At 36.1% G+C, this 16,850-nt stretch overlaps 1 protein-coding gene across 5 annotated transcripts in view; it reads left to right on the top strand.

Moving 5' to 3' along the window:
- LRP1B (LDL receptor related protein 1B) overlaps nt 1-16,850 on the top strand; it is a 1,812,874-nt gene that overhangs the window by 1,481,645 nt on the left and 314,379 nt on the right. The window lies entirely within an intron of this gene.

Below are 16,850 nucleotides of genomic sequence, written 5' to 3'. Positions count from 1 at the left end.
GAGATCAAAATATAAACATTAACAAGAGTTTGGGAGAAGCTGATTCCAACTCTCATTAATAACTTTGAGGAGCTCAAGACTTCAGTGGAGGAGGTAACTGCCAATGTGGTAGAAACAGTAAGAGACCTAGGATATGATGTGGATCCTGAAGATGTGACTGAATTGCTGCAATTTCATGATAAAACTTTTAACGGATGAGGAGTTGCTTCTTTTTTTTTTTTCTTTCTCAAGATTGGCACCTGAGCTAACAACTGTTGCCACTCTTTTTTTTTTTTCCTTCTGCTTTTTCTTCCCAAATCCCCCCAGTATATAGTTGTATGTTTTAGTTGTGGGTCCTTCTGGTTGTAGTACATGGGACTCCATCTCAACGTGGCCTGATGAATGGTGCCATGTCGGCGCCCAGGATCCAAACCGGGGAAACCTTGGGCCACAGTAGTGGAGCGCGTGAACTTAACCACTCGGTCACGGGACCGACCCCAAGGAGTTGCTTCTTATGGATAACCACAGAAAGCGGTTTCTTGACATGGAATCTACTCCTGGTGAAGATGCTGTGAAGATTGTTGAAATGACAACGGATTTGGAATATTACGTAAACTTAGTTGATAAAACAGTGATTTGAGGCAGGATTTGAGAGGATTGACTCTAATTTTGAAACAAGTTCTACTTTGGGTAAAATGGTATCAAACAGCACTGCATGCTACAAAGAAATCGTTTGTGAAAGCAAGAGTCAATCGATGCGGCAAACTTCATTGTTGTCTTATTTTAAGAAATTGACGCGGTCACCGCGACCTTCAGCAACCACTACCCTGATCAGTCAGCAGCCATGAACATCTAGGCAAGACGCTCCACCAGCAAAAAGCTTACGACTCACTGAAGGCTCAGATGATGGTCAGCATTTTTTAGCAATAAAGTATTTTTTAATTAGGCATGTACATTGTGTTTTTAGACATAATGATATTGCACATTTAATAGACTGAGTATAGTGTAAACATAACTTTTGTATGCAGTGGGAAACCAAAAACTTCATGTGACTCACTTTATTGTGATGCTCGCTTTATTGTGGTGATCTGGAACCGAACCTGCAATAACTCCAAGGCATGCCCATATACAGTTGAATACTCTTGAGAGATCTAGTTATTAGGGCAAAGAAAAAAAAACAGACAATAATTTCATTCTGTTTCATTTTTATTTCTGTTCTGTATCTGTCATTTCTGTTGTTCCAGTAGCTGAGACAGTAACTAATGTTGACAGGGGCTAAGACAGCGTGATTATAGCCTTTCTCCCTGCAGTCACCCTGTAAGTGTTAATCATTTCTTGGAAGGCTTCTGCTACCTGAGTGACACAAACTCTTTGAAAAGAGATGTTGTTTATGTTCCTAGAAATTGCAATTGCTGATGTTTCTTATTTCTGACATTCTCTTAGAAACTTTGTCCAAAGTTTTTTTCAGAGTATATTCCCTAAGTCCCAAGACTTATCTTTAGGATGAGAAGGATATAGGATGCAGAATAAACTGTCTCCTAGATAAGCACACTCTCATGACATGAACTCTTTTGAGTAACAAATAGGAAAAATGTCTTTTTTAAAAAGCTAATTTTAATTATAAGATCAATCTCAAGGATATTCAATATCCTACTTTTTTATGGCAGCAAATATTTCATTTCTGCTTATAGGATCCATTATTTAATTCCATAAATGAATCAAGAAGTCTATCTCTCTCTCTCTATCTATCTATCTAATCTGTATACGTCTATGCTACCTACTTTTTTTTGATAACATAGTTTTAATTATGCTATGAAACCTGCAGGGGACTGAAACTTACTGAATAGGTTTTAATACTCAGAAAAGTGAATTTTATGACGACATAAGTTTGAATTGCTTAGTCAGGTCAAAACCATATTCTGTCACCAAAGAAAAGGCCTTGTGGTTTCTATTTTTAAAAGATGTAAAATATTTGAATTTAACAATTAAAATTTTTTATTTAGAAGTCAACTTCAGCATGAGCAGTCACTAAAATTTCAGCAAAGTGAAAATGTTTCTACCGTTAACTGGAACAATCCAATGTTACCTCACAGAGAAGGAAGCTGAGCTTCAAATAGTCTACATTAATTTCTGATGTTCTTATGCCTAACGCCAACTATCATTCCCAACTCTCTATTAGAGCCAATGTCCCTTTTTAAAATTAAAGTTCTGTAACATCCCTATTCCTATTGTCAAATGAAATTTTATATCTATCTCTATAAATAGCTTTTCAAAACTCAATTTAGTGCCTGAATTATAATATAAAGGAATATATAACATAATTTATAATAAAAATAGGGCATATTCTCATATGTAGACACACACAAATAAGGAAGAAATCATGAGGAAGGGATCAGATGTTTTCACTTATGCATAGAATCACTAAGAATGTGGCAGCTATGAAGGCAGACTCCTCAGGCGTGTTGTACCGGCTACTCAGATACTGAGAGTAGTGCTGCCTTGGGCGATGTGATTTTTGAAATTGGTGATGTGGTCTTCATAATGTTCTAAACTAAATGATGTAAAGTCATCCCTCAGTTTATGTAGATGCTGTATTCCTTGAAAAACAATGTGTATAGTAAAGCTCTGTAAAACAATACTTTTGTATATGTATAAAATGGAGTTAAATTCTAGATTCAGATAATTATAAATAGTTTTCACCTTTGTGACTATCTTGTAAGACGTTTGAACCTTGGGCTGAGTCTCAGACTGTTCATTGTACTGAACTGCCCTATGTGTTGCAGGACATACAGATTCCTGGTCCCTGATCACTGAATTTTCTAATCAACTCTGCCCACCCCCACCCCACAATCAAGCACAACAACACCACCAAAATTTTCTAAAACTCACAGAAGGAATGGGACTGCCTCCATTGAGCATCACTAAGTTGGCTAAATGTTTAAATGAATTGTGAAGAAAGGTCTCCCTATAGTAAGTGATCTTTCTACTCTATCTCAAATGCCTCAAACACGTGGGATGCTGGGCCAATTAACAGCTAGATGGACCATAGACAACAAGTTGACTGGCTGTTTGTCAGCAGAAGAGCCTGTGGACTTTAGTTCCAACAGATGGGCCATATAAGGAACTGACTGTGTCCATTGCCTGTTACATAACAAGCATTCTAATCAGGTGTACTGCAAATAAGCCCATCCTGAAGGGCTGCTGAAAACTCAGGTGTTTTATTGCCTTTGACTCTTCCCTGAATTCAAGAGGCACCATTCAATAATCAGATTATTATATCCAATATTGACTTCAGTATATTTTAAGTGTCCTTGGACATGGATAATTATTCAAATTACAATTGAAATTAATAACTTTCTGTTATTTTAATAATCTTAATAACTTTGTAATCTTTAAGAATAGTAACTAAAGAGAAATGTGATTAAAAAATAAATGACAATAGAATTCTATGTATCCATTAAAAATGATGACATGAAAATATATTTATTCCATGGAGAGATTTAGTATTTCTTAAGTTAAAAAAAACCAAAAAATAGAGTCAACAAATTAATACACTGTCACCCAGATTAGATCTTTTGAGATCTTCCTGGTTCTTGGTATGATGAATGATTTTTGGTTGAGCATAAACATTGTTGTTTTATTGTACGAAATTCTGCATCTTATTTAAGCCTCTTAACTGGCTTTCTCTGACCTCACTCTGACAAAGGAAGGTGAGGGCTCCTGCTCGTTACTGACAGGTTGAAGTAGAAGCCCAGGGACCCCACTCAGCCTCTGTTGACACCTGAGGCAGGACTGGGACTCCTGTTTGCTTCTGGATGGGGAGGGGACTTCCAACTCCCCACCTGGTCTCCACTGTCACCACTGTGGGGGTGGCCTCATTACCCCTGGATGATGGTGGAAGTCTTGATTCTCCCCTGGGCTTCTTCTCACATGACTCTAGCAGGGAAGGAAAGGGCACCTCATCATTGCCAGGTGTGAGTGGCAGTCTGTGCTCCCCACTCGACCTTTGCTGGTGTGGGTGTGAGTGGGTTACAGTTTTTGATGTGGTGTTTGACTAGAGTAGAGCAGTTATTGTCTAAAAGTTTTCTGCATTGCTAGGCAGAAGCTGTCCTGGTCTTTTGGCTAGAGAGAGCAGGCTTTTATTGTTGTTGTTGGCTTTTTGTCTGTGCATATTGACATTTCCAGGTTGCCAGCTTATTCAGTTCCAAGTCTGGGATATATGAGGCAAAAATAAAACCCAAGGAACTCATCATTACGTCCTACCTCAGTCCCAAGTCTCTGGCTGGGCTGCCTTCTTCTTTCCGCCTCTCTGTCTTTTTATGTTCATTTTATATATAATTTGCAGGATTTTTGGTTGTATTTGGTAAGAGGAATAGAGAAAATTATGGCTAATCTGTTTTCCCGGAAGCAGAAGTCAGTGTGCTTACAGATTTTTAGAAACTCAGTATAGAAAAAAGGAAATGCCTCATGTTTATTGTTTTATAAAATGCTTTTAAAAGCATAAACTATGCTCCACAAGTCTCTAGAACACCAGAATGTCTGTTTAGGCATTGCCAATGAATTAAAATTGAGATAAAATTTATTAAATCACACATAATGTGGCATGACTTACTGGAGCCCAAAGATATCAAAACACTAGTCCTCCACCTAAGAGAAAAAAAGGTTGTGGAAATAAAGATGGTGGATTATGTTATCTAAATTTTATCATCTGTAACTATGATGTATACATGTTATCACAGAGTGAATACAATAAAGTTCATGTGATGATATGACAGTGTCAAACACAGGTACCTGAGTGAGAATAAGAAAAGAGTGGAAAGAAATCTGAAATTGGCGTTTGATGAAATTGTTTTAATTCCTGGCTCTGATTCTAAAAGAATGTATGATCTTCAGCAATTAACTTAATCTTTTTGAATCTCAGGTTCTACATTTTGAGCTAGGTTCAAAATTATCTTCCAACCCTAACCTCGTATAATTCTACCATTGGTTGTGTGGAACAGCCACTGGTTAGATACTTTTACACATTAGTGTGCATAATAGGATGATGCCACATCTTGGTTATTTTAATCATGAAGACAGTCTTAGTAGCAAAATAGAGCAAGAAGCAGTATGAAGTGGCAAAAATTGATAAGGTTAGGTTGTGGAGATAGACATGGATTTGAAACTTGGATCCTTGTCATATTGTGTAATAAACATGGGCATTTTCTGAAATTTTCTGTGCCTTAGTTTCTTCTGTAAAGTAGAACTAATAGTTTATGCCCCATAGGGGGTATTTTGAGGAGTTAAAGTAACTGTTGTATGTAACCTCGTACCTGACAGTAGCCAGCCCTGGTGATCTAGTGGCTAAGATCTGGCACTACCACCACCATGGCCAGGTTTGTTTCCCGGTCAGGGAACCACACCACTCGTCTGTCAGTTGTCATGCTGAGGTGTTGCTGTGATGCTGAAAACTATGGTGCTATTTCAAATTACCAGCATGGTGGACATGTTTCAGCAGAGCTTTCTGACTAAGACGGAGTAGGAAGAAGGACTTGGCTCCCCACTTCTGAAAAGTTAGCCATGAAAACCCTATGAATAGCACTGGAGAATTGTCTAATATAGCACCAGAAGAATTGACTGACAGCACTAACTACAAAACTGACGATAGTTAGCAATAAATGCTAAATCTTGTAAAACTCCCCTTGAACAGTGCAAGTTAAAAAATAAACCAAATGTAAAATTTTGTAACTGCATGTAGTATACACGTAAATATTTGCATGAACATGAATTATATCAATTAGAATAAAACATAAATTGCTTCCTTGCCTCTGCCATGGGATTACTAGCATCTGAAGAAAGAGAATTTGTTTTTCATCTTTGTTTCTCCAAAAGCAAGTAGGCTGAAGTCTGGCACATTGCCGTGTTCAGCAAATATTTGCTGAAGCAATGAGTAAATGGATGAATAAACTAAAAGATAAATTATAAAAATATTTCCCTGAATAAAATGAAAAAGTAAACAACTTAAAAAAAGAAAAAAAAGACCAAAATCAAGCTTAGCTATTTTGAAGACCTCGGCCATCCAAAGTAATTTTCTGAAGTCTGTACAACTGATAGTCCAATTTGGTCAGATAAGAATGTTATTGCAGTAGGGTTAATGTTTATTTCTAACATAATCTCTTTGACTTAAATCCACATACATTTCAGTGATGGTTCAGGTTGATTAGTCATGCAAATTAAAGTGTTATCGAAGCTGGAGTCTCTAAAAGAGATGTGTTCCTGGAGAAGAATAATGGTCAGCAGCCAGGGCACCTAGTATCTTCACATGGAAAATAGCCTGTGTGCCTTCAGAGTGTGATACTGATACTGGTGGATTGATTTAATATTTCTTGGAAGCTTTCAATTTGTTAGGCATCAGACAGAATTTTCAAAATATCTGCAGCCGCCTGTCCCACCTGCCTCATTGGAGAAATTCATATACAAAGATGAAAAGAAGATATAGGTAAGGACAGCCATTCTGTGCGCACACACACACATACATATAAATTAGTGTATTTCTTTCAAATTAATTTACTTGCAAGCTGGACAGAAGGATAAGCACACAAAAAAGTTTAAAAAATATTTTCTTTGGTGAAGTGAATCAGTAGATAAGGGAAAAAGTAGGAGATTGAAAAGTTTCATATTTAAATTCAGGAAATTCTCAATTAACTAACCTAAATTTTTCTCTTCTCTGAATTTCTGATTAATTTTTATATTGTTCTCTAGCTGATTTGAATGTATTTCTTATTATGTTCACATGCACAAAAATTAACATGAATTTATTTAAGCTTGAGACAATATCTTGAATTTTCTTTCTGTGTTTAACTCTTGAAAACATTTAGAATGTTAGCAAACCAATTAAAATTAGCTAATTATTATTTCAGCTATTTAAAAATCATTTGAACTAGTTTACAATAAAAGCTCAGGTAAAGTATGACTGTAAATAAATAATGAAAGCCTGTATTTATTCCTGAGCTTCCCAGCAGCCAAGACACTAAGGGAAACCTATCGAGTTATACAGTACTTTGATTCAGTAGAAGGAAACAAAACTGTTTAGCAGGAAAAATAGTTTCTGTGGCCCTAAGATTTCAAAGGTTATTGTAACAAGATCTTTTAATTATATGAGGAGTTTTGAGAATATATAAACGCTAATGGAAATCAAAATGCTAAGTAATTTCCATTAGGATATGCTAACAAATAAATCATCAAAAGAAATATGGTTGGCCATCAACCTATAAAATACATTTAATAATCTTCAATTAGGTTGTTAAATTACTCAAAGGACAAGCTAATATTTAAAGCTAAATGAAGTTAGTAAGATACATGAGCTAAGTTATTGCATAATTATTACAGATAAAGAAAGAAAAATGGAGAGAAAATGTAAATTTTAACTAAAGGTATATCTTAGAGGGATGGAAAACTAAATAGTTATACACATGAAAGGAGGAACTGTTAAAAACAAGCAGTACTGCACTCTCTTAGGCTATTATGTCCATCAAGATTCAAACAGAATCCGCCGACCACTAACGTAGCAGCTGCAAATTTGTACAATTAGTAATTTATCCTGCTAAGATGATAATTCCAGACATGGAGGGCCAATGTGTCCAGGTATTTATTTCCAGGATTAGAAGGTGGAGATGAGCACAAGTGGAGGAAGAGGTGTAAATCACCTCGCGTGGCTTTATAGGCAACCTCACAAAGCTGAGCCTAATCCAGTGAGCACGCCATCTTCCTCTGAGGCTGCTGAGTGTCAGGGACACTAAAAGACTTGTTAGTTGAATGAAAAGTAAACGTCCCAAGATTATACTGCCTTGGGCAGGAAAAAAGAGCATACTTGTCCTAATTTGTCAATGACACATTAGAAGAGGTGGAATAATTTTTAAGCATCAGATGTACAGAATCCCCTGGGGAGCTTTTGTGTGATACTGCTGCTTGAGCCCCACCCAAGAATAGTTTAAATCAGAATGCCTGCATGAGGCATTGGTCTCGACTTTAAACTTCCCAATTGATTTTTAGGCATTGTCAAAATTAGGATTCACCATTATAAGCTACAATAAACATAAAGGAAAGCTTACTCAAGGTCTAATCAAATGTATACTATATGAAAATGTCTTCTTTTTTCTTTTAAATCACAATTTGGGTCTCTCTCACCTGATTCAGAATTTCTGGGAGAGTATGAATCCTCATCCTCTTGGTCTTCACCATGCCTAGCACATTCTCCTCAAAATCTGGGACTCTTATCACTGATATCAAATAGGACACAGAAACAGCATCAGTTTAAAGTTAGTGACATTGTATGAAAAGTCATTCTATTCTTAATGATTTTCAATCTTCTGATTGATTTAGAAAGATTAAGTAGTATTTAGAAAGATTAAGTAGTACTAGTATTAGGATTAAGTTAAGTACTAGTGTTGCTAGTAAGTATTTAACACCCCTGAGACACTTACTTCATTACTGAGAGGGGGGCAGTGTAGAAGGGGCAGGGGAGAGAGAACTCAGACTAAAATTTGGTGAGTAACAGTATTTCCTTATAATTTGCTAGCACTGTTTCAGTTTCATCATAGATATTTTTAGAGTTGCATTCTGTTTTTTCAAATTGATACTGGATTTCCCTTTATGGCAATGAGTCAATTTAAAGAACAATTCAAAATAAATAACAATAGAAATTGCATTCAGATAAAGACAAAAAAAGTGTGAAAACATTTATCTCAGTCCAGATTTGTAAAAAATCAGAGCCTGAGGCCAGCGTTTATATTATGGTTCTTTATTAGATATGCAGTCCCACGGAGCGGTAGTGAGGGAAAAGGAGAGTGGGCTGAGAAAGGAAAGCGTGTGTGAAGAGGTGTGCTACAGAGCTGGCTACTTGGTATCAAGTGCAATGGGTTGCATTATCTCCCGTGGCCATCTTAAGAGAGGACAGATGAACTATTGCACTTTAGGATGGTCCATGGGTGAGCAGTGTCGAGGAAAGGAGATAAATATTCCTATTGGCCCTTTTCTCTTGATCAGTGATTTGACCCATGGGTCTTTAATTTCTCACCATCCTGGTGAGTTGTCAGAGGCTCCAGGCATTGGCACGTGGTGAGAGCACTGTGTCCACATGAAGTTGTTCATCACATTAACTGTGGCAAAAAAGAAAAAGTGGTTCTGAGTCCTAGAGCCAGGAGTCACTGAGAGGATCTAAGGTGTCACATAAGGCACGTATTATACAACAATATTCAAGTGAGTAAAGGTTGGGAAATATAGCCCTACCAAGGATTCCTCATTCAGGACCAGGGACAGTGCCACACTGGCTTTATTCTGACCCTCCAAAAATTTACAAATTTTTTAAGCAATACTCTTGGGTGTTTGAGCTGCTTCATGAAAGGTTTTTAATACTAGCTGTCATTTAGTGAGTACTTAACTGTTTTAGTCTGTATTTGACATAATTATCATCAAAGCAGCTATTGTTAGTATTTCAATTTGCCAGTGAAGTGGTTGAGGTGCTGAAAGGTTAACTAACTTGAGGTCAGAAATCAAACTACATTCATAAAGACAGAAAGGCCTAAGTTCTTTCATCTGCAACATATCATCTTACAAGTCCGTGATCTTTCCAAAACTGAATGTCCTCGCATATTTTACTAACTATTTCCCAAACAGTTTTGTCGTTAGGAAAGCTTTAATACGTTTTAATATGTTTTAAATGCGTCAATCTTATCCTTAGACCCAAAAACATACTATACAGACCTAAGACTGGGGACATGTGTTACTTAACACACCAGCGCTTCTCAAACTTTAATATGTATTCAAATCAACTGGGGATCTTGACAAAATGCAGATTCTGATTTAGTCGGTCTGGTTTGGAGCCAGAGATTTTATATTCCTAAGAAGTGCCCGTCCTTTTAGTAGTAAGAGCGTAAGTGTTATTAACTACAAAGTGTTTTACTGAATTATAGATATCTGTACTATATAATACAAGTACTGAGGCAGTCCTCAAATGTGATGTGGCAGAGTTGCTTGAAATGTATTAAATTTTTTGAAACCTGCAATTCCTAGAGGCGGAAATAGTGGCATTGGCTTAGGGGTTGAGGGTGATAAGGAATGGCTATGGAGAAGTAGAGAACAGGGTTTGACTACAAATGCCCCTGTGGTATCAACAGGCCCTGCCTAATGCTGAGACAGATTCAGTGAATGAAGTAATTTTTATCTAGCTCAATAAGTATTTGTTGGGTTAAAGGAAGAAAGACTTAATTATCAATAATTACTATAGAAAAATAAGTCATAGAAAAATAGTTGATGTGTTAAACTAGTGACAGAAAAATTCTTGAAGTTTGAAGACTAAAATATTAATAAGTGATTTACTCCAGAAAGGTCTCATGTACTCCTTAGAACTATCACTCTTTTAAAATATTAAATTAGGAAAACCATCATTTATGAAATACAAAATACATATAACTCCCTTATACTAGTATACTTCAATTATATTATTATTTTGCTTATGGGGAAATAGGAAGAAGTAAAAAGAAAATGCTTAAATAAGCAAACTGATCATCACTATAAAAGAGTAATATTTAAGGCTTTTTTACTTTTTACTTGAGCAAAAATAGTAAATCAAAGGTGAGAACTTTTAATAATGTTACTTTGGTTTGAATGTCTAAAGCCATTTAGAAAATTATGCAAAAGAAGCTTTCAATTCCGACTTCAGATCCTCCCACTCTGTCTTCTTACATCAGACTTCAATAGAGGAAGTAAATAAAAGCAACGATGCAAGGTTCATGTCTGTAACTGAGCTCCTGAGGCCTCACCCTGCTGATATACTGCTGTAATAAATTACACAACCAGTGCAGTTCTCTTGATTTATTACTGCAATACATCATGAGCGTGATGACTGACATAAACATGTGTCCCATAGACAGCTGGGCTTCACGATATTTTATTTCTCTTTCCTCATTTTCAAGTGCTTAGTTTGGAAAGTAAGAAAGAAAACAAATTGACAAATACAGGAGGATATTTCTCAAGCAGCCCTCCCCATAGACTCTTGAAGTAATAGCCCTTAAACTGAGAAGTCCCAATGCTCTTCGTGCTTCCAGTTCCTCCCCAAGGACTGTTAAAAAGGTAAAAAATCATTAACTCATATGAATTAGGTTTTTCTGTTTGTTTGTTTTGTTTTTTGTTTTTTTTTTTAAGATTTTATTTTTTCCTTTTTCTCCCCAAAGCCCCCCGGTACATAGTTGTGTATTCTTCGTTGTGGGTCCTTCTAGTTGTGGCATGTGGGACGCTGCCTCAGCGTGGTCTGATGAGCAGTGCCATGTCCGCGCCCAGGATTCGAACCAACGAAACACTGGGCCGCCTGCAGCGGAGCGCGCGAACTTAACCACTCGGCCACGGGGCCAGCCCCGTATGAATTAGGTTTTTTGAATTCAGGCTATAAGTTTCTTGTTTTTTGGCTGTGTAAATACATAATGACAGACTTCGTCTGCATTTCATCATTCTTTCTCTGAGGCATTATGCGCTATCAGGCAAATTGGAATTACAGACATTTAAAATCGAAGTAATTACCTAATAGTCTGTTCTACCCCTAATTTAAAAAAGAAAGCATTTATTCTGTCATGAGTCCCATCATTTTATTTTAACTTAGAATTTATGCTGAGGTGTAAATTATCTTTTTCTTTCGTGGTTGAAACTGTGCTTTATCATGGCTTCTGAGAGCATTTCTGCTGTTGGGCACACAGGGCCTCATAATCATGTATGTGGTCATCTATTCTCTCTGTTCTTTGTATCTATCTGGAGAGCTATGCGACATGCATGATTTTGTTTGATGACAAGAATTCTTTGCTCCTTGTCAACATTTATTATTACCAGACTTTGGATCTGTTTTGTCAAGAATGCGAAGGTTCTGAGATGTTACTCCACTTGCAGAGTTATGTGCTTTTTATATGTAAACCTTGCAGACACGCGAGACATTGAGTCAATGAAAAGAGTTCTTTGTTGATAATTACAACCAGATCAATAGGCAGAGTAACAATGAAAAATTGGTCCTCGACGTCTAGACCTGCAGCAAAACAATGAAAGCTTATAAAATCTTTCAAAGTGGGAGGCAGGTTACATCCCATAGACAGGAATGGTGAACAGTGGATTTTCTTCATTTATATATAGAACAGAGGGAGCACTCACCTTTCCCTCCCAACATGAGAGAGAAAAATACCAAAAGCTTTTACTCCTTTGAGCCTGGATGGAAAGGGTCCTGGGTTCTCACCCTAACCTTTTGAAGTATAAATATATCTTTTCAAGGGCTGGATAAAAGCTGCATGTCTCCCACTTTCAAGGCCCAGAAATGTGTCCAAATTTTAGGATACATCCCTTTTAACATTTTGAGATAGTGGTCAAGTCTTCCTCTTACGTTGCAGCTTAGCATAAGGACTTGGTTGGTCTGCCATTGGTCCTTTTTTTTTTTTTTTTAAAGATTTTATTTTTTTCCTTTTTCTCCCCAAAGCCCCCCGGTACATAGTTGTATATTCTTTGTTGTGGGTCCTTCTAGTTGTGGCATGTGGGACGCTGCCTCAGCGTGGTTTGATGAGCAGTGTCATGTCCGCGCCCAGGATTCGAACCAACGAAACCCTGGGCCACCTGCAGTGGAGCGCATGAACTTAACCACTCGGCCACGGGGCCAGCCCCGAGCCATTGGTCCTTTTAAGGAGATAAATTGTATTATCCTTTCAGATCAGAGATATTAGCTGGAAAATGGCTTCTGATCTAATTTTCATGGTGTGAAGAATACAATGTTTCTTGGGAAAGTGAAAGTAAATATTCTCTATGTTGTATTCTGTATCTCATGGGGCTTTCTCCAAGAGCACTGAGAAACCCAAGGAAGTTTTATTTCCCTGTGATGTCATATTATGCAATTTTCTTATCCACTTTAAAGAGTTTAAAATTCTCCTTCTCCTTTCTCCTTCTCCCCTTCCTCCTTTTCTTTATCTCCTTTTCCCCATCAAAATTCCTTTCTTTCGTCTCCTTTCTCTGGCCAAAGCAGAGCAGTGAACAAAACAGACAAAAATCCTTGCCTTTATGAGAGATTATATTCTCTTGGGAAGTCAGATATTAAAGAAGATAATTAAAAAATATACAGTAAGTTAGGGAGTAATAAGTATTTAGAAAAAAAATCATCCTGGGAAAAAGAGATTGATATTTTTGAGAGTAATTAGAGGAGATTCACTGAGAGGATGACTGAAGTAAACACCTGAAGGAAGTGAGAGAGCGGCTAGCCAAGTGGGTACTTGGTGGAAGGGCATTCTAGGCAGAGAAAACTGCAAAAGCAGAGGCCTTGAGGAGGCATCATAACTAGTGCATAAGAGAAGGCCAGGGTGGCTGGAGGGGAGTGAAAGAGGAGAACAGTAAAAGCGTTTATTTTCCTATTCAATACTCATTTCCCTTGTCAGCCTCTCATAGTACCTTGCATGGTATCATGTTGACTGACCAACACCAACACATTAGTTGCATTAGAACTGGCTAAACTCATGCACCTTTACCTAAAGAGCTGTGTCTTTGTCGAAGGAATGAAAGTGAAGAAAAACTATGAGGATCTTGGCTTTGATAGACTAGGCTTCCTTGAAAAAAGAAAAATATAAACCACATAATTAGGATCTGCCAATTCGTGTTTTCCTCCATAACAATTTGGTCCCTAAAACTTGTTCACTTTTTTACTGATCAAAATTATTATGTTAGTTCGTAATTTTCAAAGATCAAATAAGAGGTTAGAAATGTTCATCATGAACATTTGAGCTCGTATGACTCTCCATTTTTATTGCAAATTTTAAAGTTTTTTTAATGGATGAAAAAATTTTTTTCATGATTAAATTTTTAAACATCATTTATTTTGAGTGAGATTATAGGGGAAGGTTAAAAATCATCTTTATAAAATAGTTAAATTATATTTATTGATCTATTAAGATTTTAAAAATTGATATAATTATATACAACTGTATCATTATTTCTCCTGCTAGTAATACGACTAACATTTAATTTGAAGGCTAAGAAGTGACTTGAATCAAAATCTGGAAAATAAGAAATTAAATGAGTCAAGTAAATATGGACTTAGTAAATCCTAAAGTCTATATTGGACAAAGTTATATAATACAAATAAATGTATGTCATCACAAGAATGTTATAAAAATATGAAACTACTAGGCTCATTACCTTGCAAGACAGTGCTGGAAAAGTAAATGAATTCAAAAAGTTTAGAAAAATGGATCAATGCCAAAAGCATCTGATTTCTTACAGTGTTATACTCTGCTCAGTTTTCAAAATTAATGTCTCAATAAACTTGCCTTTCTGTGGCAGATCTCTATTGATCACACGCTGGGTGGGATGGAATATGAAACTGAACTTTTGTGGCAATGATCTTATTTGTGTGTGACAATCTTTCATCCATTCAATACTAGTTACACTGGTATATTATCCAAAACAGAAAATTCTTACATTAAAGGAGAGAAATGCAATACGTTTAATTCAAAGAAAGAAAATATTCCAAGTTAATAAATTGGGGAGAATATCTAGACTACAAAAAGCAAACAAACATTAATAGAATCATGTAAGAAAGGAGAGAGAGGCTTCAATGTGTTTATTTTGGGAAGTAAAAGAAAGTGGCAAATAAATAATATACTTGAAGTTTAACTATTGGAGTGGACATCTGACTAAAAGTGAACCAGGCTACACCACTGGGCTAAAACAGGCTATCCTCCCAGGTACAGACTACTTTCAGGGTACTATTATAATGGAAAAAACCACAAACAGTTGAACTAAACAATAATTAGGGATGGTGCAATAGGAGTGTTAACTAATTCTTCCTTGAGGAATTTTGGGGCAGGAGGTAGGAAGGGTTTGTTCAGTGGAGAATGGATAATCTTAGAATCTAAATGGTGGAAAAAATTGTTCTCAACATGTGACTTCAAGAATGGCTGGATTCTGACAGCCCTGTATCTTTTGGTGGCATGGTTATGTGTTGTAAAGCCATGCTCATACTAGTCGGAATATCTTCTGTCTAGAAATGGAACACTTCCTTCTTTGGATAACATTTTGGATAATATTTGGAACTAAAATGAAGGTGTACCTGCACATGAAAAGTTATGGCATGGTTAACATAAATGCAGTTAATCTATTGGAAAACTTACCTTACATGAATCAAAAATACAACATAACACACATGCACACGGTTTACTTAAGTCAGTCATGTCTATGTGGACTGTTCATGTCTGAGGGATTAGGATGACGTTATAAGGCTCTATATCCACCTATAAGCAGTTAGCATTTAGTTTGGATAATACAGCTGTTAGAGCTGGAAGGATTCTTAGAGATTATCCAGACAAATCCTCTCATTTCAGAGATGCATAATTTGTTCATAGTTGTGGAGCTAATCCCCCTTCTTTACCTCCCCAGAATTTATATACTTAGTTTATGACCTTTTTTATTTCATCACATGATCAGCAGTCTTCCATGTTATGAAATTTCTACACTATGAAAGGGCAAAATATATGACTTGTTCTCCATAGCTAAGCATCAGGGCTAAAGTGAAAAGCTGAAAGTTAAGTTAGAAAGTGTGACAATATGATAATTTACCAGAACTATTTAAAAAAGGTTTTATTTTATTTATGTAAAAGCTACCACCTAATCATTGTCTACGAATGCTGAATGTTTCCTTTTTTGTTAAGTATTGTATCTAATCCCTGAAAATGTATTCCTTGAGAAATGTTGCTTATTTAATGACTTTTTTCAGTGACATTATTGATGTTAACATTTGGGTGATACTAAAGCTACCACTTAGTTATCCAAACTCAGTGAAAGGGAGAAAGTTTTATTATCCAAAACGAATGCTAGGAGGTGATTTCCATACTGAATAGTTCAGAGCACGTCCTTGAACAATTGTAAATGCTTGTTTTTGTCATCTTTCTGGCAGCTGCCAAATTGTAATGCTTAATGATTCAACTTAAATTAACTAAAATGAATCCTTGTGGAAAAACATAATACCTGACTGGTACAAGGAAGCTGATTATATTGCCTTCATTTACACTGAAGTTATTCATAATTTATTGACACCCTCTCATTACTAAGTTATGTGTATTTTTTTTCTGAGCAAATGGAAAAAAAATATAACTTTGTGCAGGTGTTCATTCTATTTATACCATATTGAGTAGAGTGGTCGAAATGCTGCTCCTAGTCATGGAAATAGTCAAATAAGGTTTAAATAACTAACTAAACTGCAACCACACTGTGAGGATATAAAATAGCATTGCCTCTCCAAACATTTCTCTTTAACATGAATTTTATTATAGCTTAAAATGCATGGCCAATGACACTAAGATAAAGAAATAAAGACTTGTGGCAATGTTAACTTAGAGCAAAGCATGGCATTTGATAGAATGTTTGAATGTTATATTTTTTTTAAATCCTTAATTAAATCAATTACAGTAAAGTAGATGCAAAGCGTCGGAGTTTGAAATGTAGATAAATGCATGTTAACATGTAGAGAGAGTACAGCACTGAATTTTAAATTAACTACAAAAATGGAAATCATTCCTTTGTCCCCACATTTTTCTTCTTTTCTATTATAAAATATCTCATTTATACCCATAAGAGAAATTAGTGGTAAAGTTATTTAAAATGTGTAGCTTAATTAATTATTTTTATTCTAATCTGTCCTTGGGCAAAATAGTTCCAAATGTGAGAATTTGTGAGCCCCAAAGACTCTGGGATGGAATTCCTGCTTGAAAAATCACAGTAGTGAGAACTAGTCAATTGAGTAATCATTTTAATACAGAAACTGGTTTTTGAGCCAGCCTTCCAACAACACTCTGACTTGGAAGTGGCTGATTTAGTGGTTTCAT

Source organism: Equus asinus, chromosome 4, assembly GCF_041296235.1.
Source record: "Equus asinus isolate D_3611 breed Donkey chromosome 4, EquAss-T2T_v2, whole genome shotgun sequence".
NCBI lineage: Eukaryota > Metazoa > Chordata > Mammalia > Perissodactyla > Equidae > Equus > Equus asinus.
The sequence above is the reverse complement of the archived record's forward strand: the minus strand, read 5'-3'. Positions and strand labels throughout refer to the sequence as shown.